The sequence below is a fragment of the Mesocricetus auratus genome, unplaced genomic scaffold (genome assembly GCF_017639785.1).
Source record: "Mesocricetus auratus isolate SY011 unplaced genomic scaffold, BCM_Maur_2.0 Super-Scaffold_15014, whole genome shotgun sequence".
NCBI classification, from domain to species: domain Eukaryota; kingdom Metazoa; phylum Chordata; class Mammalia; order Rodentia; family Cricetidae; genus Mesocricetus; species Mesocricetus auratus.
Genome location: NW_024429186.1, coordinates 47,403,517 through 47,427,950, shown reverse-complemented (window position 1 = coordinate 47,427,950; position 24,434 = coordinate 47,403,517). Strand labels below are relative to the sequence as shown.

Here is a 24,434-nt window from a genome sequence, read left to right as displayed (position 1 = left end):
TACCCACATGAAAAAACTGGAGGACAGTTACACTAGAGAATTAACAGCACAACTGAAAGCTCTAGAACACAAAGAAGCAAATTCACCCAGGAGGAGTAGACGCCAGGAAATAATCAAATTGGGGGCTGAAATCAATAAAGCAGAGACTAGGAAAACAATACAAAAAATTAATGTAACAAAGAAAATCAACAGGATAGACAAACTTTAATCCAAACTTACCAAACGACAGAGTGTGAACATGCAAATTAGCAAAATCAGAAACAAAAGAAGGACATAACAACGGACACTGAGGAAATCCAGAGAATCATCAGGTCATACTTTGAAAACCTGTACTCCACACAATTTGAAAATCTAAAGGAAATGAACAATTTTCTGGATAGGTATCACTTGCCAAAATTAAATCAAGAACAAATAAGCAATTTAAATAGACCTATAATCCCTATGGAAATAGAAGCAGTCATCAAAAGTCTCCCCCCGCCAAAAAAAAAGCCCAGAGCCAGATGGCCTCAGTGCATAATTCTACCAGAAATTCAAAGAACAGCTCATAACAATTCTTCTCAAAGTATTTCACGAAATAGAAGCAGAAGGGTCTTTGCCAAACTTGTTCTACGAGGCTTCAATAACCTTGATACCCAAGCCACACAAAGACACGACTAAGAAAGAGAACTTCAAGCCAGGCGTTGGTGGCGCACGCCTTTAATCCCAGCACTCGGGAGGCAGAGGCAGGCGGATCTCTGTGAGTTCAAGACCAGCCTGGACTACCAAGCAAGTTCCAGGACAGCCTCCAAAGCCACAGAGAAACCCTGTCTCGAAAAAACAAAAAACAACAAAAAAAAAAAAAAGAAAGAGAACTTCAGACCAATATCCCTCATGAATATTGATGCAAAAATACTCAATAAAATACTGACAAATTGGATCCAAGAACACATCAGAAAACTCATCCACCATGATCAAGTAGGTTTCATCCCAGGGATGCAGGGATGGTTCAACATATGAAAATCCATCAATGTAATCCACCATATAAACAAGCTGAAAAACAAAAATCATATGATCATCTCACTAGATGCTGAAAAAGCCTTTGACAAAACCCAACACCTCTTCACGATAAAGGCCTTGGAGAGATCTGGGATAACAGGAGCTTAACTCAACATAGTAAAAGCTATATACAGCAAACCAACAGCCAACATCAAACTAAATGGACAGAGACTCAACGCAATTCCTCAAAGATCAGGAACAAGACAAGGCTGTCCACTCTCTCCATACCTCTTCAATATTGTACTTGAAGTTCTAGCTAGAGCAATATGACAACAAAAGGAGATCAAGGGTGTTAAGAGAAGCTTTCCTTGAGAGGAGCCTTCCGGCCCACCTGGTTTCAGATCCGCATCAGTCCCAAATAAACACACAGGAGGCTATATTAATTATGAAGCTGTTGGCCTTGCTTGTCTCTTACTGGCTAGCTCTGCTTTAAGTAATTACCCCATAATTGTTAATCTAAGTATGTCTCTTACCGGAGAATAGTTCCGGGGTCCTACCCCATGGCGTTACATGTTGACTCTCCGTGTTTCTCCTTCCCAGAGTTCTCCTGGACTCCTAGTCCCTCCTATCTTGGTTCCCTATAGGCTCAACAGTACTTTATTGACAAATGCACAGGACTTCCCCCAACACAAGGGGATACAAATTGGAAAGGAAGAGGTCAAACTTTCACTACTTGCAGATGATATGATAGTTTACATAAGGGTCCCAAAAAACTCCACCTAGGAACTACTGCAGCTGATAAATACTTTCAGCAAAGTGTCAGGATACAAGAAAATCAGTAGCCCTACTATATATAGATGATAAAAGGGCTGAGAAAGAAATCAGAGAAACATTGCCCTTTACAATAGCCACAAACCACATAAAATATCTTAGGGTAACACTAACCAAACAAGTGAAAGACCTGTATAGCAAAAACTTTGAGTCTTTAAAGAAAGAAATTAAAGAAGACACCAGAAGGTTGAAAGATCTCCCATGCTCTTGGATAGGTAGGATTAACATAGAAAAATGGCAGTCTTGCCAAAAGCAATCTACAGATTCAATGCAATCCCCATCAAAATCCCAGCTCAATTCTTCACAGACTTTGAAAGAATATATTCAACTTTATATGGAAAAACAAAAGACCCAGGATAGCCAAAACAACCCTATACAATAAACAAACTTCCAGAGGCAATACCATCCTTGACTTCAAGCTGTATTATAGAGTTAGAGTCCTGAAAACAGCTTGGTATTGGCACAAAAATAGACAGGAAGACCAATGGAATCAAATTGAAAACCCTGATATTAACCCACACACCTACGAGCACCTGATTTTTAACAAAGAAGCTAAAATTATACAATGGGGAAAAAAAAGTATCTTCAACCAATGGTGCTGGCATAACTGGAGGCTGACATGTAGATAACTGCAGATAGAGCCATATCTATCGACATGCACAAAACTTAAGTCCCAATGGATCAAAGACCTCAACATAAATCCAGTCACACTGAGCCTCTTAGAAGAGAAAGTGGAAAGTACCCTTGAACGAATTGGTACAGGAGACAGCTTCCTGAACATAACACCAGTAGCACAGACACTGAGTTTGACGATTAATACATGGAACCTCCTGAAACTGAGAAGCTTCTATAAGACAAAGGACATAGTCAACAAGACAAAAACGCAACCCACAGAATAGGAAAAGATATTCACCAACCCCACATCTGACAGAGGCCTGATTTCTAAAATATACAAAGAACTCAAGAAGCTAGGCACCAAAACAACAAATCATCCAATTAAAAAGTGGGGTACAGAACTAAAGAGAATTCTCAATAGAGGAATCTAAAATAGCTGATAGACTCATAAGAAAGATTATGTGGGAGAGAATGTGAGAAAGAGGAATATTCCTCCACTGCTTGTGGGAGTGCAAACTTCTACTGAACATGGGTGTCACTTAGGAGGCCTAGGCAATCTATGGGGCCTCTGGTAGTGGAACAGTATTTATTCCTAGTATACGAATTGACTTTGGGAGCCCATTCCACATAGAGGGATACTCTCTCAGCCTAGGCCCTCCCCAAATGATATGACAGACTTTGAAGATCCCCACTGGAAGGCCTTACCCTCCCTGGGGAGCAGAAAGGGGATGGGATAGAGGGTTGGTGGGGGAGGGGAGGAGGGAAGGGAGACGGAACTGGGATTGACATGTGAAACAAGCTTGTTTCTAACTTAAATTTAAAAAAAGAAAAGAAAGTAATTCTTAACTCTGCTCCCTACTGGAACTCAGTGACAAGAGTACTTTGTAGCTACAAAACAACAAATCCATTGACTTGAGAGAAAGCCAGCCAATATTTTAAGGTACATCTGAGGAAAAGCTTGGGTCACTTTCCCATTGGATAGATATACCTTCCCATTTCAAAACACAGATAGGGAGTCTAGTTCTCAAGTGATATGTTTCTAAATGAGGCGGTCACTAATTTTTATTATAAATCAGTAAAACTACCTCTGGTTGGCTTGAGTGAAAGAACATTACATGGAGAGAGACAATCAGGACCTGGGGAAAAAAATAAATATATGTATGTCTTACCTTCAGTTTATGGAACCGCTGCCCTAACTACTTCATAGTGAAAGACCCCAAGCGGGGGACTTTCACGGGAGGGAGACCCGAACCCAAGGAACAACGAGACCACGAGCTTGGATGCAACAGCAAGAGGCTTTATTGATAATACACGGGTACCCGGGGCGTCTCAGTCTCGGGAACTGAGAGCCCCGAGCTGGGGACTCAGGGGTTCTTTTATAGCAAAAAGCGCAGTACAGAAGCGAGAAGCCTAGTTACAGGACCCTGATTGGGCAATTTAAATGAGGCTGGGGCTCAGAACGAGGGCAATTAAGGTTTCTCTCAGAACTCAAGTCTCGGCCTTGGCCCTATCTGAGGAACAATAGGTCTCTGTGCTTGCCCAATCTTGCTGGGCTGGCCATCTGGTCACAGCAGACACCCAAAGCCCGTGTCCTTGGGCAGAGCTCCCTTCTGATAGCAAGGACTATTCAGCTGTGGGGGAAACGGAATTTTTCATAAGCCTCAGCTGCCTGTGTAGACTGGGCCGGGGTCTTTCAATAGAACTTTTGAAAGAGCGAATAAGATATATAGTTGAAAACGCCTTATAAAATGCGCTGTAAAAGCACAGAAACAGAGTCGGAATACCTCAAGTCCAAATCTAATTGAAATAGTAACTGGCCACATGACCTCAAGTAAATTACTCAACTCCTGTGTTTTGCTTTCCTCATCTGCAAAATGAAAAGAGTAGAAGGCTCTCCTGTGTCTTGTTCCTTTTTTCAGTAGTAAAACCTGATATCATTTGCACCACAGAGAAACCATGGGACAGGCTGAAATCACACCTCACATCCCATTATTTTTTCCCCAACGTAATATTTTTATTAATTATTTGGGAATTTCTTACAATGCACCCCGATCACTTGCTTACTGTATCTCCCAGGTCCACCCTTCCACCCTTGCGACCTTACCCCACACCTCCCTGCAAAAAAAAGAAAGAAAAACTACACCAAGTCCAATTTGTATTGCCCATATTCTCCCTGGAGCATGGCCAAACTCCCAGAGGCCTGCCCCTTAAAGATAACTGAGTCCTGACAGACAGCGGTGGCACACACCTTTAGTCCCAGCACTGGGGAGGCAGAGGCAGGAGGATCCCTGTGAGTCTGAGGCAACCTGGTCTACAGAGAACATTCCAAGATAGGCAGGGCAGGGATATACTGAGAAACCCTGTCTCAAAAAAAAAAAAAAACCCAAAGGAAAGAAAAGAAAACTGAGTCCTTCCCCTCCCAACCACCCCTGCCAGAAGCCATGAACTGTGAAGAGCTACACTCCAGCACCTTTATCACAAATTTCAAGGACTCTCTTCAATGTTTAACAGTATTCTTCCTTCCCCTTATTCAATTTTCCTGAAAGCATTATTTGAATATTCTCTATGTCCGTAGCACACAGACACAGCCTCTGTTTCTAGGCAACTCACAGAGTCTACACTGCTTTCTTGGGTTGTTTCTGATACAGGTAGGGCACTTAATAAATACCATGTCTGGCACTATGATTGCTCCATAAGTCTGAGCAGAAAGTAGGCCAGAAAGAATGGGATAAATGATCATGATGATGTTATAAAACCCCAGGCTAGTGGTTAGGCCTGTGGAAGCTGCCAGTGCACCCTAATAAGTAAAAAGCTGAACAAATTGAAAAATCAGCAGTTCCTTCCTCTTGGATCAGTCAGAGAAACAAGATCACCAAGCAAACTGCTGCCCCCAAAGTGGGGAAACACACAGACAAATACAGAGAATCACAGCTTGCACCGCAGAGGCCTCTGCAGGAGCCAGTACTGGGCAGGAAAACCGCTGTGTTGCTGAAGTCCCAGCATTGACAACCCAGAGAGTCTAAAACTTTCAGGGAGCCTATCACAGGAGGCGTCAATATTTTATTGAGTTTTGCTTCTAAAAGTCCTATAGGACTCTCCTGGTAACTATCAGAGGAAAACACCATTTGGACCAAGTCAGAGCATTCTTCTTAACGAAGCCTGCCTATAAGACACACCTTTTATCCCAGCACTTGGGAGGCAGAGGCAGGCAGATCTCTGTGAGTTTGAGGCCAGCCTGGTCTACAGATCAAGTTCCAGGGTACACACAGAGAAACTCTGTCTCAAAGAAAGAAGGAGGAAGGAAGGGAGGAAGGAAGGAAGGACAGAAAGAGCAAGGGAAGGGAAAGGAAAGAAAAGAAAAGAAAAACCTTGGTGGCTGGAGAGATGGCTCAGAGGTTAAGAGCACTGGCTGCTCTTCTAGAGGTCCTGAGTTCAATTCCCAGCAGCCACAAGGTGGCTCACAGTCTTCTGTAATCGGGTCTGATGACCTATCCTGGCATACAGGTGTACATGCAGATAGAGCACTATATACAAAAAATAAATAAATCTTTAAAAAAAAAAAGAGGTCGGGCGGTGGTGGTGCACGCCTTTAATCCCAGCACTCGGGAGGCAGAGGCAGGTGGATCTCTGTGAGTTCGAGGCCAGGCTGGACCAACAGCCTCCAAAACAATACAGAGAAACCCCGTCTCGTAAAACCAAAAAAGAAAGAAAGAAAAACCATTTTAGCTTGGCATGGAAACACATGCCTTTAATCTCACTTGGGAGGCAAAAGCAAGTGGCTCTCTGTGAATTAAAGGCTAGCCTGGCCTACTAGGTCCAGGATAGCTAGGGCTATGTAGTGAGATACTGGGACAAATGAGAGAGACAGGGAGAGAGAGAGAGAGCATTGTAGTCAGAGACCAACCTGCTGACCATTGTCAGAGATTAACTAACCCAGGGAAAGGGAAACAGCTACTTCAGTATACCCTAGCTGTTGTGGGAACTCTTTCAGTCAATAGTCTTTGAGGTACCAATCCCTCCTGGGCAGGGCCTCAGAGGCTATGAGTGGACTGGGAACAAACTGTCTCTCTCTCTCTCTCTCTCTCTCTCTCTCTCTCTCTCTCTCTCTCTCTCTCTCTCTCTCTCTCTCTCTCTCTCTCTCTCTCTCTGATTGAGATCAGAGGGTAGCTTCCGGTGCATCTGGGCAGAAGACTGTGGTAGATCTCTATTTTATTTATAGTTCATGAGTGACTCCCCAATAAATACCTGACTTGCCTTTATTCTGGGCTCCCGTGGACTTTATTACAATTATCTGTTACATTTTGGTGCACAATGTGGGCAGCACACTCTAGCCATCCTGTCCAGGGTATGCAATGTTCACAGCCCAGGTTAAGGCTCACCAAAAGACTGGGGTCTATCCCTCTCCTATACTGTATTACCTTTATGTCACTGTGAGCAAAATACTTGACGAAAACAACTCAAAGAAAGAAAGATTTCTTTAGGTTCAACGTTTCAGAGAGATTTCAGTCTTTTGTGGTACAGAAGCCATGGCAACGGCAGCCTGTGCCCACAGTTCTCCACAAGGCAGCAAACAGGAAGCAGGTTAGACAAAGCCTGCCTACAGAAGACTGGCGTGTAGTGCACGCCTTTAATCCCAGCACTCAGGAGCCAGAGGCAGAAGGTCTCTGTGAGTTTGAGGTCAGCCTGATCTACTATAGCAAGTTCCAGGACAACCAGGGCTACATAGAGAGACTCTGTCTCAAAACAAAACTAAACTAAACTAAACTAAACTAAATGCCTACTTCTGCCTGTCAGGTTCCGTCTTCTAAAGTAGGACCTTCAAGCTGAGGGTTAAGTATCCAAAACATGAGTCTATGTGAGACGCTTGAGATGCAAGTCATAAAATAAACCTTTGTGTCACCTTTAAAGGTCTATGTATTAGCATTCTTTTACCCATGTTAAGAGGGTTTGGTTTTTTGTTTGTTTGGTTTTGGTTTTTTGTTTTTGTTTTCTTTGAAACCAGGTCTCACTATGTGGCTCTGGCTATCCTGGGTTTCACTATGTATATTAAGCTGATGTCAAACTCTCAGAGATCCTCCTGCCTCTGCCCCTGCCCCAAGTGTTGGGACTAAAGGTATGCACATAACACTCTGCTCAGCTAAGGGCATTATTTTTAACTATACTTCTGCACTAGGCCCCAATAACCCTGACTGAAAAAAAATTTTTTTGGTTTTTTGAGACAGGGTTTCTCTGTGTTGTTTTGGAGCCTGTCCTGGAACTCTCTCAGTAGACCAGGCTGGTCTCGAACTCACAGAGATTTGCCTTCCTCTGCCTCCCGAGTGCTTGGATTAAAGGCATGCACCACCAACGCCCAGCAACCTGACTGAAATTAAAGTGGAATCTCTAGGGCTGAAGTTCCACATCACCAACCAGAAACTAAGTTGTTACCTAGCTTTCTTATACATAAGGGAAGAGGGAGAATCAAACCCTCTGACGAACCTATTCCAGTTAGTATAATCAAGGACCTTCTGATCAGATACTTGCAAAAAATACTAAGCCAAAATAACCTGATGTCAACCAGTCAGTTCCTTTTCTATCCTTATTTCTCCCTGCCTCCTCCTTGTCAGGAAAGGAACTTAGAAATGGCCAGTCTTCCATTTGTTCATTTATACTTTCTTCAGCCCTTTTCTTTCTATAAAACCAATCTCCTCTGCTCAGCTCATTGGAACGCCTGTTTTGTTTTATGAACTGGAGTGTTGCCTGTTTCTAAAATCACAAATAAAGCCAATATATCATGTCCAGCTTTCAACAACAAGAAGAAGGAAAAAAGTAATAGTCATACCAAAAATGCAAGAATACATTCCAGAGACACAGCTAGCATTAGAATCAGTATGGTAGAGACGCTGGAATCAGCAAACTGGGAATTTAAAACAAGTAGGTTAAGAGCTGTCTGGATAAAACAGGCAGCGCTCATGATTACATGGGTGTTGTAAACAGAGAAGGAAAGTCCAAAGATCTGCTGAAGATTAAAACACATAACTATGAATTATGAATGCCTTTGAAAGGCTTGTTTGTTGACTGGACAGGGCTAAGGAGAGAGTTTCTGAGCCCACAGAAACTTGCAAAACTGAAAAGCAAAAAGAAAAAAGGCATATGCATGTATGCATGCACCCTGTGTGTTCCTGTGCACACACACACACACACACACACACACACTGTTAAAGAACTGTGGAACAACTGCAAACCCCTGGCTTTCCAAGAACCTCAGACAGATTCCTAGTTTTTAAAATGACTTTCTGTTTTCCTGCAGTCTCTAAACTCCCGGTGTAAAGAAAACTCACAGCCACTCGGGCTCCCTGCTGCCATTATGGGGCATTAAGGGAGAGCTGAGTCACATCTCCTCGAGGTTTCGAAGCTCCCTGAAGATGCTCCTTCTGTGCTGACAAGTCTGCAGAATGCTGTGTTAGCTGTCACACTCGGGGCAACTTGTTACACAGCAGTAAGTGCTAGTCACGGCGAAAGACAATGAGGTCCTAAATATCAGTGGCTTGACTCAAAAGCAATGAGGAACTATAAAGACTGTGAATGAGATGGAGGAGGACTAGGGAGCACCAGGAGGAGCAAAGGGAAGAACTCAATTTGCAGCATGTCAATATGAAAAAAAAAAGCAGCAAAAAAACATCATTAGCAATGACAAACTCAGTATTGAAACGGGATTTCTGAGGGCTCTTGGGGCATCCAAACCAGGAGAAACTGACATATTTGCCAGATGCAAAGTGTAAAAGGAGACAAAGTCTTTTACTTATAGAAACAGAAAAAGAAAATGATTATGCTTTTTTTTAAAATCAGGGATTAATCTTCAGTCGTCTGTGACCTGAACAAGGAGTTCCAGAAAACCTAAACTGTTTGAACTCATTCAGAGTTGCTTTTTCTCATCAGCTGATTATATAAATTAATAAGATTCTGCTGTGGGTTCAGTCTTAGCTAGAGAGATTTCAATAAACTTTCCTTTTTTTATGGTTTTTCGAGACAGGGTTTCTCTGTGGCTTTGGAGGCTGTCCTGGAACTCGCTTGGTAGTCCAGGCTGGTCTCAAACTCACAGAGATCCGCCTGCCTCTGCCTCCCGAGTGCTGGGATTAAAGGCGTGCGCCACCAACGCCCGGCTTCAATAAACTTTCTAAAGTCATTATACATTAACAGGCTCCCTGGAAATTTTCCAAGGCAGTCCCGTAGCTTCCTTCCCAAAGTTGCAATGGTTCTGTAAGGACCCCACGTGTCTCACCGGCAGTGTGATGGGGCAAAGTTTCAAGGAACTGGGACCTGAATTCTGGTCCCCACTATCTAACCAACCTGAGATCCTGCACTAAGACCTCCCGCTTCTGGGGCGTCCTTATTTGACAAACATGGATGGCAATGCCATCCTCCACAGCCCTGACGTCAAGATAAATAACAGATGGGAAAGCGCTTGGCACACTGTAAAGTGCCGTGCAAACCGAAAAGAATCCCTTTTAGCAGCCGTGTTTACAGAGAAGGCTGCCTCTCGGCTAGGGCCAGTCCTTCAATCAGCTTAGAGCCTTCGTTATCAGAGTCTGTTCGCCTCTGAGCAGGGCAGTCACCGCAGCCCTCTGCTTTCACCCGCATTTGCTTCCTGCTGTTCTCTCTTTCACTTCTGCCTTCTCCCAGACCGCTCTCTGACTCCCCCTCTCTGCTTTCCTTTACCCAGGAGATATTTCCCACTAGTAACTGCTCCAGCCGTGTCCTTGAGGAAAGCATTGGAGACTGTTTTCATTTGCCAGAGAAAGAGCCACCTGCAGAGTGAGGACTCATTCGCCACAGTGCGGCAACCCTAAATGTCAGCTCTAAATTAACAGAGCTCCTGTGAGCCAGGGGCGCTGAAGACCAGGAAAACTTAAATTCTAACCAGCACCTCATTCTGCAGCACCCTGTGTTTTCCATTTCAAAGGTCAGACTTGCTTCCCACAAGCCTACACCCGCTTCCCCCAAGGAAGGCTTTGACGATTAAGAACACTGGTTTCAGAACTGGCTGAGTCACCATCGGCGAGTGACCTGACTTCTCTGAGCTTCGGTTTCCCCAGGAGAACAACGCCATCCGCTTCTTGGTCCTAAGCGCATTGGTTGCTTTTCTAGCTCTGTGATCAAATACTAGACAAGAAGCGACTTACGGATGGGTTATGCTCGCTCATAGTTTGTGGGTATGGTCCACGATGACAGGGAGGTCGCGGGAACAGTACCTAGAGGCTGCTCATCACATGGCACCAGCAATCAGGAAGCAGAGAACCATGAATGCTTTCTTCCGTCATTAAGCCACGCCCACAGAATGACGCCACCCACATTGACGGCAGGTCTTCTAGCTTGGCTTACCCAGTCTACAAACTTCCTCAGACAAGCCCAGAGGTGTATCTCCAACTTGATCATAGATGCTGTCAAGTTGACAACCAGTGTTAACCATCAGGCAAAGGGAGCATTAAAAAGAACAATGTACGTGAAGCGCTTTCAAATACACCCCACAGAGGAACCCATAATTGGTAACTAGCAACAAATCTGCTGCAAACAAAGCTTCGGTCCCTCTCCATCTAGCCTCCTGCCCTTACAGCCCCTTCTTGTCCTTGGAACGCCTTCTCCCTTCCTTCCCACCATTCCTAAAGGGCCACATCAGAGCCTGGCACCTCAGGAAAGCCATTCCTGCAATGGCCATCTACAAGGACATCATCTTCACTGCTCCCTTCGTAGGTCGTGTCTCCACTACTCATTCATAGTTCCCTCAGTACTTTCTTACACAGAAAGGCAAGCACTGTTCTGCTGCTGGTCTCATTTAGGGCAAGCGGTTTTTATTGCTGATATTGTGATCTGTTGTTAGTACCAAACAGACTTCCACCCAGGCCCACTAATGTGCATGCTGAACCTTTTTTTTTTTCCTGGTTTCATTGAGAGAAGGTCTGACTCGCACCAAAGCCCAGCCTGACCTCAAACTGTCCTCAGTCCACCGGCTTCAACTTCCAAGTACTAGAATTACATGCATAAGCTACTACATCTGGCAAACGCTGAGTCTCTAAACATAAGTATATGCTGTGAATAACAAGGAAAGGAGAAATGTTGGATGGGTGGGTGGGTGGATGGGTGGCTGGGTAGCTGGCTCACCGGTTGGTTGGTTGGCTAGTTAGTTGGTTGGTTGATTGACTGGTTGAATTTGAGACACGATCTCATTATTCAGACCATGCTGGCTTCGAATCACAGAAATTCACCTGCCTCTGGTTCCCTGGTGAAATGTACTATTTTTAAGGCCAAAGAGCTTAAAGCTCACTTTGTGTTCTCTAGAAATAGTGCTAATACTGCTTTGTCAGTAAGCTCAAGAAAAGAAATAACGTAAGAAAGATAAGCTTGAAAAGATAAAGCCATTAGGATTTAAGTAAGGTGATGGCAACTGGCTGGAGCCAGTCAACACGTACCCAGGAATCTTGATCTTTAAGACAGGTAAGTGTGGGTCTGGAGAAGTGGCTTAGTGATTAAGAGCACTGACTGCTCTTCCAGAGATCCTGAGTTTAATGCCCAGCAACCGCATGGTGGCTCACAACCATCTATCATGAGATCTGGTGCCTCGTTCTGGTGTGCAGGCATACATGCAGGCAGAACACTACATACATAATAAATAAATAAACAAACAAACAGGGAAAGTATGGATTAAGGTTAGTTTGAATGTTTGTCTGCCCAGAACTTAAGAGGGGCCTCAAAGTCATTTGCTGATAAGAGGTGGACCCTTTATGGGGTAATTAGGTCATAAAGGCTAATTTGTGTATTAATGGGTTCTTCCTAATGATGGTCTGTTAACAAAAAGCCAGCTGTCTCTCAGTGGTGCCTTGTGTCCCATGATGCCTTGCGCCACCTTGTGGCACTGCAGAATCCCCATCCGAAAGGACTCCACCAAATGCAGCCCTTCAACGCTGAGCTTCTCAGCTTCCAGAACTGGCAAACAAATAAACCTTTATTCCTTAAAGATTAGCCAGTGTGTTATATCTCCTGTCACAGAAAACAAACTGAGTCAGTAAAGTTGAAAGAGAAGGTTGTCAATGGCCAAAACACCAAGGACACTGGTGAGGGAAGTTCCGCCTTACGCAGGGGTAGGGACTCTCAGGTTCAAGGATGAGTTTCCAGTGAGCCACAAACTACATGGGGCTCTAGACATCCCCTGCCTCTCTTTTAGATCCTATTCAAAGACACTAAGTCAGAGCTAGTCTCAAAAGCAAGGTCAGTATTGAAAGAAAGTCTAGAAACCGGGCAGGGGAGTATATGCAGGTAATCCCAGCACTCTAGAAACCGAGGCAAAACAATTAAGTGTTTAAGCTTAGACTTTATAATATAAACTTGCCTCTAGAAAAATAAAAAGAAGTCTAAGATGGTTTTAAATACCCTTACCCAAGGATGAGTTTGCTGATTCCTAAAAGGCCTTTTGTCTTGCAATTAGGCATTGTAGCTTAAATGTGAGTGCAGTCATAGATCAGACAATCACCAAATGCAGCTAGCACTAAGTCTCCCTGCCTTGGTGATATTTAACTAGGAATGAACCAAAAGAAAAAAAAAAAACAGTGGCTAGTGAGACTTATGGAAGGGAGTCAACCAGCCTTGAACTTCAAAGCTGAAATGGACTTACATTCCAGGACAGCTTCCTCCAACGAAACTGGCGTGTGGAGGCACCTCAGTAGTCACAGTCAAACGTCAATGTGTAGCTGTGTGGTGGCACATGCCTTTGATCCCAGTACTCAGAAGGCAGAGACAGGTGGATCTCTGTGAGTTCAAGGTCAGCCTGGTCTACAGAGTGAGTTCCAGGACAGCTAGTGTTGTTACACAGAGAAACCCAGTCTAGAAAAAGAGAAGAAATCAGGTCTGGTGGCAAGTGCCTCCACCCACTGAGCCTTCTCACCAGACCTGTTTTTGTTTTTGTTGTTGTTGTTGTTGTTTATTTGTTTGTTTTCTGAGACATCGTCCTCCTATGTCATTTATGCTGACCTCCAGCTCACAACTTTCCTACCTCCACCTCCCCAAAGCACTGGGATTACAGGTGTGTCCCACAAGCCACTAAAGTGGTCTTGAAAATAAAAGAGGCCAGTTACAAATGCTGAGTCAGAGGAAAAAACCATGTGATGATACAAATGTTAGACCTCAGCTGTTTGAACACCATGGGGAGAGGCCTCACCGTAAACTAACCCCGAGGGCTACAAGTTGGTCTGCAACTTGTAGCCCTCAGGACCTGTGAGAAAGTTAATTTCTCTCTAATGTGTTCTACTATGGCAATTGGAATAGGCTAATTCAGAGGCCTAATTAATAAAAGTACAACAGATTCACACACACATACAAAGAGAGAGACACAGAGAGAGGAAATATAGATGGAAGCAAGCAGATTTTTGTGAGTTTGAGGCCAGCCTGATCTACACAGAGAGACATAGAGAATTGCCGGACATCCAGGGCTACATAGAGACACCCTGTTTCAAAAATTAAAGAAGAGGGGGATGGGGGTGCGGGAGGAGGGGAGCGAGGTAACTGGGATTGACATATAAAACAAGCTATTTAAAATTAAAATTAAAAAATTTTTTAATTTTAAAAAATTAAAGAAGAAGGAAGGAAGGAAAGAAGGAAGGAAGGAAGGAAGAAAGGAAAGAAGGAAGGAAGGAAGAAAAAATCTAGACACCTCCAGATGTCTTGCTAGCTGTCCAGAAGTTCCTGAAAACACTATTTTAGGCTTGTAAGGGAGACTTCATGACATAGTAAATATTGACCATTGGAGGATGGAAAGCTGGTTCTAGAGGTCAGAGAGCTTGCTGCTGTTTCAGAGTTTGGCTCCCAGTACTCATGTCAAGTGGCCCACAGCTAACTGTGTCTCCACTTCTAGGGCATCTAACACCCTTTTGTGGATGCTATAGGAACCTACACACATATGACACAGATACAAATACACATGTAAATTCACAGGTACGCACATATATATATATATACACACATATAATAATAAAAATGAGGTTTTTTTAAAATTCTAGCCGTTGATCATAACAGTTTTCATCACTTCTCCCCTTCTGTATGTTGAGGGAGGAGGAGGAATGCTCAACCCGCCAAACACAGGAAACAGCTCCCCGATCCTGTCCAGGACTCCCAGTCACCCAGCCATCTCATTAAATTACAAAAGCATCCATCACTTGAATGATAGCAAGGGTCTTTGGAGCTATGTGTGGGGACCTGAGGGCACAGAATGCATTTCTTAATATATCACCATACAACAGCAGTCAGTCCTCACAATGGCAAAGCAGCTGTGCAGCCAGTATTGTAACCCTCATGCTTACCAATAAACAAAAGCACAGTTCAGAGAAATTATGCAATAGAGCCAAGGTCACAGAACCCTGGCAGCCTGAACGAAAAGCACTGGGCAACGGTTATAAGGCTGTATTCACTGATGGTTTTTCTTACTTTTTAATTCAATATCTTAAGTATCTTCAGATATTTTCCTTTGTTGGCATCCTAAGCAATGTAAAGGAGTTAATGCATACTCCATAATGAGAGGCACGAGGAAACAAAGGAATACAATGGATAGAAATTTAAGTATAGAAACGTCATTAGAAGGGCTTGAAAGAGACATGTCAATCATTTGAGCTGAAGATAAGCCAGGAAGATCAAAAGTTCTAGGCCAGCCTGGGGTACACTTGACCAAAGTGATAAATCGGGTCTGTAATCCAGCACTGCAGAGGCTGAAGCAGGACAATGTCAACTTTGAGGCTAGCCTGTGCTATATAGCAAAACTGTCTAAATAACAAGGAAGAAAATGAGAAAATAAAAAGAGAGTCCCCATACTGGTCTCTGCCAAATCAGTATCTCCTATAAACTCTGTCATTGGGAGTGGGGGACAGAGGTGGGCACAAGACAAGGTTTCTCTGTGTATCCCTGGCTGTCCTGGAACTCATTCTATAGACTAGGCTGGCCTTGAACTGAGAGATCTGCCTGCCACTGCCTTCCAAGTGCTGGGATTAAAGGCATGAGCCACCACTGCCTAGCTCTGTTATTCCTTGGGTTTTTTAATATTAATGATTTACTTATTCTTATTTTATATGCATTGGTGTTTTGCTGGCATGTAAGTCTGTGTGAGGATGCCAGATCCCTTGGAACTGGAGTTACAGTTGTGAGCTGTCATGTGGGTGCTGGGAATTGAACCCTGGTCCTCTGGAAGAGCAGCTAGTGCTCTTACCACTGAACCATCTCTCCCATCCTTTTTTTTTTCAATTATTACATTAGATGCTTTCTAACTCTTCAAGATTTTTCATGCATGAAGTTTGTCTTAATTATCAAATTTATGGTATGTTTTTCTGACTTTAACTTCTAAAAATATGCCTTTTTAACCATCACATTAAAGCACCTTGCTTCTATCATTCATATAAGGAAGAGTTTCTCTCTTTATTCGAGAGCTTAGTTTCTCTCTACAACTGCATACAAAGCTTTTAACTGTGTGATCACTCTGCCATCTAGCTTCCTAAGCATATATAGTTTTTCCTGAGATCCTCCTGGGCCACATTAGGACTCACTAAGCACTGTTTGGGTTTAAAGTACATTGTTTTAAGACACTTAACAAATGTTCAATCATGCTAGAAAGAAATCACAATAGCAGGAGGCATCGTGTCTCCTGCAAAACAAGAAACAGACCTTATTTAAAAGGTCAATCTATAGTGTTGTCATAGACCCCAGGGCTAGTTGCAATTTCTTCTTGTTAAATAAAGGTCAGCTGAACAGCACACCTTTCCCCCCAAGAATCTAGAATGCAGATTGGGGATGTAAACTTCATGGGTTAATGTGAAAGGCCAAAAGGCCAAGTGGACATCCACCCTTCTGCTGTCTGACAAATCCTGCACGTTTGGTTGAAAAGGTCAAGTTTTCCCTAGTAGTCTGCGTCTGACTGACCAACCCCGCTACTCTTAAGTTACCAAGAATAGCAATTATTATTATAATTGTGTTGTTTCTAGACAATGGTAGCATACCCCCAAGGAAAGGAGGGGAGCTCTCTATTTCGGCTTGAAAGTGTGCTGGAGATTATACAACAGCACTATCCTATAGAGACCAATATTAGAAATTAAATGTCTTCCTCAGGCCTGAGGACCCTGTTCCCAACGGAGTGAGAATAACTAGAGTATCGAACAGCAGCAAAGCTGTTCTCACCCAGCCGGGAGTCAGAACTTCTCCTATGAAAATGCTCCTTTGTTACTAAAGGATTTGTGCATGCTTCTTCTGGATGTTTCAATGTTCTGCCATGTTCCTCTGGAGCTCTAAAACACACACACACACACACACACACACGCACGCACGCACGCACGCACGCACACACACACACATGCACGCACACACTATACATACAATATGTGTACAGTTCCTGCAGCAGAAGCATCTAATTTGAAAATGTCTTCAACTGAACATGAATAGAAAAAAGGTTGCTGGGTGGTGGTGGTGCATGCCTTTAATCTCAGCACTTAGAAGGCAGAGGCAGGCGGATCTCTGTGAGTACAAGGCCAGCCTGGTCTACAGAGCGAGTTCCAGGACAGCCAGGGCTACACAGAGAAACCCTGTCTCGGAAAGATAGATAGATAGATAGATAGATAGATAGATAGATAGATAGATAGATAGATAGATAGATAGATAGATAATGTGATTTATTTTCCATATCCAGCAAAAAAAAAAGTTTAATCCTAAAACTGGGAAGGCAGACTTAAGCAGGTGGATCTCTGAGTTCAAGGCCAACCTGCTCTTACATAATGAGTTCCAGGACAGCCAAGGCTACATAGAGAAACCCTGCCTCAAAAAAAAAAAAAAAAAAGAAAGAAAGAAAGAAAGAAAGAAAAGAAAAAACAAGAAAAGAATAATTTAAAAAAGAGCAGGGCGTTAGTGGTGCACGCCTTTAATCCCAGCACTTGGGAGGCAGAGGCAGGTGGATATCTGTGAGTTCGAGGCCAGCCTGGTCTACAGAGCAAGTTCCAGGACAGCCTCCAAGGTCACAGAGAAACCCTGTCTCGGAAAAAAAAAAAGAAAAGAAAAGAAGAATAAAACTTTCAGAGACATGAGAAAATCAAATAAATATACTTTGTGTGTGTGTCTAAGAAGCTTATCTTTTCCCAAAACTGATCCATAGAGTCAATGCAATTCCAAACAAAATCCTCGTAGGATTTTTTGTTTTGTTTTGTTTTGTTTTTTGTTTTTTCGAGACAGGGTTTCTCTGTGGCTTTGGAGGCTGTCCTGGAACTCGATTGGTAGTCCAGGCTGGTCTCGAACTCACAGAGATCCGCCTGCCTCTGCCTCCCGAGTGCTGGGATTAAAGGCGTGCGCCACCAACGCCCGGCTTCCTCGTAGGATTTATCATGGAACTTTACCTAGTCAATGTGAGGGAAACATTTCTGGGCTGGTGAGATGGCTCAGCAGGTAAAGGAGCTTGCTGCTGATTAAGCCTTGCCACCTGAATTCAGTCTCTGGAACCCTGCCTTGAAAAACTGTGCATATATATAGTATGTGTGTATATATACTTTGCATATATATGTGTGTGAAGCGTGTGTGTGTGCCCCTAAATGAAATACACACATACACCAAACACTAAGAGCAAATGTAGATAAAATATCCTCACTGCAAAGAGTTCTTAAACAAAATACAAAACTAAAAAATATCTTACAAAATAAAAAGCTAATATGTTGGACTCATTACAAACTGATACACATTTTTAAATTATCATTAATAAAAGTAAATAAATACTAGTATTAAGGGCCAGTGAGATGGCTCAGCAGTTTAAGTCACCTGATGACCTGAAGTGGATTCCCTGGGACCCACCTGGTAAAAGAAGAGAACCAGTTTCCATAAGACAAGCATACTAACATGCATGTGCACCCATACACACACACACACACACACACACACACACATACACACATACACACATACATACAAACATTTATACATACACATACAAATACATATATACACACATATACATACATACATACACGCACACACACACACACACACACAATAAAGCAATAGATGTAAAATGAAACCTAAAATAATGGAAAACCACAGTCTGAAAGAGAAGATGTTCATATTCAAAACATGTATACCTGACAAAAATATACACATGCAGACACACACAAATAAATGTAATAATATAAATAATAATAAGATTTTTTAAAAGATTTTATCTAGGGGTTAGGGGTGTAGCTCAGTGGTAGTGTGTGTGTCTAGCTTCAGTATTTGATGCCAAGCACGGCAAATAAAACAAAGAAAAAGGAGTGTTGATAGGTAATAATACCCATATAAACTTTTCTCCCACAGAAAAATAGCTGTAAGTGTCCTATGGTGTCTATAATGTAAAAGATTCTGGATTATGTTTGGATTGCAATTAGTTTTGCTTTAGAGAAATTCGTTGTCACTTATTGCTCTGGGAAATCATAGCCTGTTCTGCTCAGCTATGGCATGAAGCAAAATTCAGCTTGTACTGTGAGATCAGGGGCTCCCTGACTTGGACCAGAGAAGCTTATGACTTACTAAACAATACCCAGTATCTGCCTGGTGGCGGGTCAGTGACTAACCTGCATTTACAAAGCTTTAAACCCTAATCTCTCATTTGCATGCATTTAAATGCTCTCTATCTGTGCCAACAGCTCTCCCAATAAACAAACGTTTGCCACTACAACTTATTGACAGCTGGCTTTGTTCACTTTTGACTTTCCTCAGTGTGCTGCCTGAATTTTAGTCCATCACTTCCGCGCTTGGAAGCAGTCTAAGAAACGCTAAGGCCCTGTGTTTACAGGCCTAATACTCCTGGATCCCAAGCTGAAAAAAACGTGAAGGCCCACTAGAACAAAGAAAACATCAGTGAAAATAGGGCAGACGGCAGCAGAAGCAGGAGGCTTGGGGACTGCACAAGCTCCTTACTCCACAATCTGCTGAGATGGTGGTACCCAAAGCACAGGAACCTCGAAGACCTACATACCCTTCAAGATTGTGAAATCATGGTGACTCCATTCTGAGTGGCAACTGCTTGACAGAACGTCCCAAGCCAGATTCCTGCTGCCAGTGTACCTGGCCTGCTCTCAAAATGTTCAGATGCCTGTAAAGTGAGTCTTGTCTGGAGTCCCCAAACTTCAAGGCCCTGCACCATCCAAAACCACCCACACTAGATTGTGACTTGTTAACTCATTTGGTACTTTCAACACTTCAGTAAAGTAGGCGTCCTTACACCTGTTTGATAAATGAGACTAATGTCTCCTAGAATGAATCACACTTCACTGGTGAACATTGGTGTATTATATAGTATATTTTTTATATGTATTTGTTACATAATAAAGAATTTCTCCAGCCTTTCTGGCTGGATCCAGGGAGGGAAATTCAAAACCACTGAAATTTTTTTAAATATTTATTTATTATGTATACAGTATCTGTGTACATACTTGTACACCAGGAGAAGGCATCAGATATCATTATAGATGGTTGTAAGCCACCATGTAGTTGCTGGGAATTGAACTCAGGATCTCTGGAAGAACATGCAGTGCTCTTAACCTCTGAGCCATCTCTCCAGCCCCCAAAAGTCACTGAAATTTGTGAGTCATAATAGTATCTTTGTCATTCAGGAAGCCCTTGGATCACATATGAGTTTATGCCAAGTGATGAGAGCAAAACCCAAGTATGTGATTAGAGTACTAAGGATTGAACCAGCCTAACATTAGGGGTTAAGAAAAGGAGCCAGATCGGCTGGAGAGATGGCTCAGAGGTTAAGAGCACTGACTGCTCTTCCAGAGGTCCTGAGTTCAATTCCCAGCAACCACATGGTGGCTCACAACCATCTAAAATTCAATCTGGTGCCCTCTTCTGGCAGAACACCGTATATGTAATAAATAAATCTTAAAAAAAAAAGAGCCAGGTTTAGTGGTGTACATCTTTAATCCCAGCACCTGGGAGCCAGAGGCAAGTGGATCTCTGTGAGTTCAAGGCCAACCTGCTCTATAGAATGAGACCTTTTCTCAAACATAAATAAATACCTGGCTAACAATTCAACCCTGCCCACATAATAAAAAGCCAATAACATCTCTAGATGCTGAAATAGAGTGGAGCTCCTGGAACACTCAGTATGCAGAAGGGGTACCATGCTCTGTTGCCATGGGGAGAAAGCACGGAAGATGTCTCTTGGGATCCTTTACACCTCGCCTTCTGCATCTCTTCATCTAGTTGGTGTTGGTTTGTATCCTTTAGAACGCAGCTGTGGCTGTAGTCAATGCTGGGATGTGGGGGAAACCTCCAACTTTGTAGCTAGTTGGTCATCTGCAGCTCAAAGACCCCCAAAGTACAGCAAACATCACAAAATGATGGCAGCCTCACAGAGGACAGTGTCCTTTAACTTGTGGGTCTGTGCTAACTCTAGGAGTTAGTGCCCAAATTGAATTATAGTGCATATGTCGGTATCAGAATACTTTCCAGTTAGGACACACGACTCTTACACAATTTTTATGCTTCACTGGTTTGTTTCTCTACTTGTAAAAATTATGTATCTTGGGGACTGGAGAGGTGGCTCATAGGTTAAGAGCACTGGCTATTCTTCTAGAGGACCTGAGTTCAATTCCCAGCAACCACATGGTAGTTCACAACCATCTATAATGAGATCTGGTGCCTTCTTCTGGCCTACATGCAGACAGAACACTGTATACATAATAAATAAATAAATAAATAAATACTTACTCTGCTGTTTCATGAGGTTCCCAGGAAGAAAAAAATTACATATCTTGCCAGATAGTGGTGGTGCACTCCTTTAATCCCAGCACTTTTAAGGCAGAGGCTGGTGGATCTCTGTGAGTTCAAGGCCAGCCTGGTCTACAGAGCAAGTTCCAGGACAGCCTCCAAAACAATACAGAGAAACCCTGTCTCAAAAAAAAAAAAAAAAAAAAAACAATTATCAAGTAGCCGGGTGTTGGTGGTGCATGCCTTAAATCCCAGCACTCGGGAGGCAGAGGCAGGCAGATCTTTGTGGGTTTGAGGCCAGCCTGCTCTACAGAGCAAGTTCCAGGACAACCTCCAAAACAATACAGAGAAACCTTGTCTCGAAATACCAAAAAAAGAAAAAAAAAAGAAATACCGAAAAAAAAATTATCAAGTAAGGATTACATTCACAATGTCCAGTCCATTTGTACTCAGCAAATTCAGAGAAACTACTCTACTATTTATCCTACCTTAATGAGCCAAAACTTTTGTGCCTAATTTACTTTCTATCCTAGTTTGCACTACCAACCCAAAACTATCATTTTAGACCTCAAAACATTTTCTTAGGCAAAAAAAAAAAGCTTTTATGTCTCTCGACTTTATACACTTTATACTTCTTTTGTTTTTCCATTGCTGCAACAAATCATGTCCCCATAAATTCATTGTTATGTTGCTGGCATCTCCAAAATACCCTTGCTTCCACTCTACCAAACCAGAAAAACGTATGCCACTCCAAATCCATCCCTACTACTTCCTGAGTCTATCTCTCCCAGATTGCCCTCTGATCCTCTATGCATACTTTCTGTATACTAGTTACTAACTCAGCCTCCTGATCAATGTTAATTTTATTTAATCAACACAAATGCAATTGAATATCCTAGCATTAGTATGTTTAGAGACTTTCCCAGAACTATGAACCTTCATAGATTAGGTCTTTGCTTCCATTCTGGCTGATGGTGCTGTCTATGCTCTAAGTTTTAAAACCTGAATGGCATTTCATCATGGAGTCGGTTGTGCTAAGGTGTAGAAGCCTGCTAAGGTCTGGGTCCCTGTTATACTTGCTGTGAGGGAGCAGCAGTGCACATGAGTGAAGATATCCAGGGGTCCTGATTATTCTTTGGAGTTCTTTTTTATGGGGTTCAAGGGAAGGAGTTTGGTTACTAGAAGTATATTGAGTGTGGTTCTATGCTTTGATTGGCAGATGACGTCATGTAGTCATTTATTTCTGTTGCACATGTCCCTTTCTATAGTGGGACATTATAATTAAATCTATAGGTTGATTTTAATAATATGTAAGCCAATTAAGCATAAGCCTAAGATGGTAAGTTGTGTGTTTATTTGGGGCTGAGAAATACGGTGGGACCTGGCAGGACAAAACACCTCCTCAACAAAATGGTGTCATCAACGTGGATTGCATGGATTTCCATGTAAAACCTGTAAAAAGTTTTAAAAGGGATTCCAAACAAAACAGAGACATAGAAGTAAATACATTGGTGTGGATTTTGGTTTATTGATACAAATTTAATGTCAATTTTGTTATAGTATATTTCTGCTCTTGTTTAGGTATTGTGTTTATACAGATCTTTTAAAAATGTAATGTCTAACTAAATACAGAATATAGATAGTCATCTATAATAACCAAATCTTCTAGTTATGTTAGCTAGATTTTCTAGATTACAAAGATATATATCAAATGGATAGATATTCTTAAAACCTTCCAAAGATTACAGAATATGGCATTTAAAATGGTTTAGGGAGCCAGATGTTGATGGCACACACCTTTAATCCCAGCACTTGGGAGGCAGAGGCAGGTGGATCTCGTGAGTTCGAGGCCAGCCTGGTCTACAGAGCAAGTTCCAGGACAGCCTCCAAAGCTACAGAGAAACCATGTCTCGAAAAAACAAAAAAAAAGAGGGGTATAAGGGTCTCAGGGTGCCAAGTATTTATTAGAGGCTGTGTATAATGCAAATTGAGTGGAATACCAGGTTATTAAACTATTCTCTATGTTTGCTTGCCTTAAACGGGGACATATGTATGTATGTGTGGTTGTACAAATTACAAACTGGAATGATATAGATTAATTTTATTGAGGAGAAATCACTTACATGAGAAACAGATAACCTAGGATCAACACTCCAAGGATCCAAGCTCAGCTGCCCTCCGTGACACGACTGGAACCAAGAGAGAGAGCAAGCCTGTCCCTCGCTATAGACCAAATCCCACCTATGACCACACCCGTTTAGGCATGGTCAGCGCCACAGATGCATAGGTAGATCTCTCACTACATGTATGTTTGTAGTATGTATGTATGTATGTATGTATATATGTATGTATGTGTATATGTATGTATATATTATGCATATATCCCAAGCCAGGCATGCTTGCAAATATCTGTAATCCCAGCACGTGGAAGGTAGAGAGAGGAGTTTAAGACTATATTAGCCTCCACCACACAGCATGTTCTGGGCTTCATGAGAAGCCTGTATCAGAAAAGAAAGGAAAGAAGAGCCAGGCAGTGATGGTGCACAATTTCAGTCCCAGAACTCAGGACTCAGAGGCAGATGGGTCTCCGAGTTTGCAGCCAGCCTGGTCTACAGAGGGAGTTCCAGGACAGTCAAGGCTTCACAGAGAAACCTGTCTCAAAAATAAAAAAATGAGGAGGAGGAAAGGAATGAAGGAAGGAAGAGAAAAAAGAAAATAAGAGGCCGGGCTTTGGTGGCACACGCCTTTAATCCCAGCACTCGGGAGGCAGAGGCAGGCGGATCTCTGTGAGTTCGAGGCCAGCCTGGTCTACAGAGCAAGCTCTAGGACAGCCTCCAAAACAATACAGAGAAACCCTGTCTCGTAAAAAAAAAACCAAAAGAAAAAGAAAATAAGAGAGGGACAAAAGAAGGAAGGAGAAAAGAGAAAAAATAATATACTGGGTCTAGGGAGATTGCTAAATGGGTTGAGCATTTGTCACAAAAGCAGACCTCTAGTACCCACATAAGTGCTGGGTAGCATACTAGCCTACCTGTAATACCAGTTCCTGAGGTAGAGACCGGGGAACCCCGGAGCAAACTGGCAAGCACACTAGCCAAATTGGCAACTCTGGGTTCAAATGAGAGACCCAGCCTCAATATATAAGGTAGACTGCAACCATAGAAGACACCTGACCAACCATAGAAGATACCTGAGGTCAACCTTGTCTTCCGCACGCACATTTACACACACCCAAACATACATGTGCATACATGCACATACCACACATATACATAAAAAAA

General features: G+C 42.7%; 1 long non-coding RNA gene across 1 annotated transcript in view; it reads right to left on the bottom strand.

Moving 5' to 3' along the window:
- Nucleotides 1–10,669, bottom strand: part of LOC121139358 — a 60,451-nt gene extending 49,782 nt beyond the window's left edge. The window contains exon 1 of the long non-coding RNA XR_005876309.1: nt 10,584–10,669. This is a non-coding gene — a long non-coding RNA (uncharacterized LOC121139358). The remainder of the gene's footprint in view (nt 1–10,583) is intronic.
- Nucleotides 10,670–24,434: the final 13,765 nt, after the last annotated feature.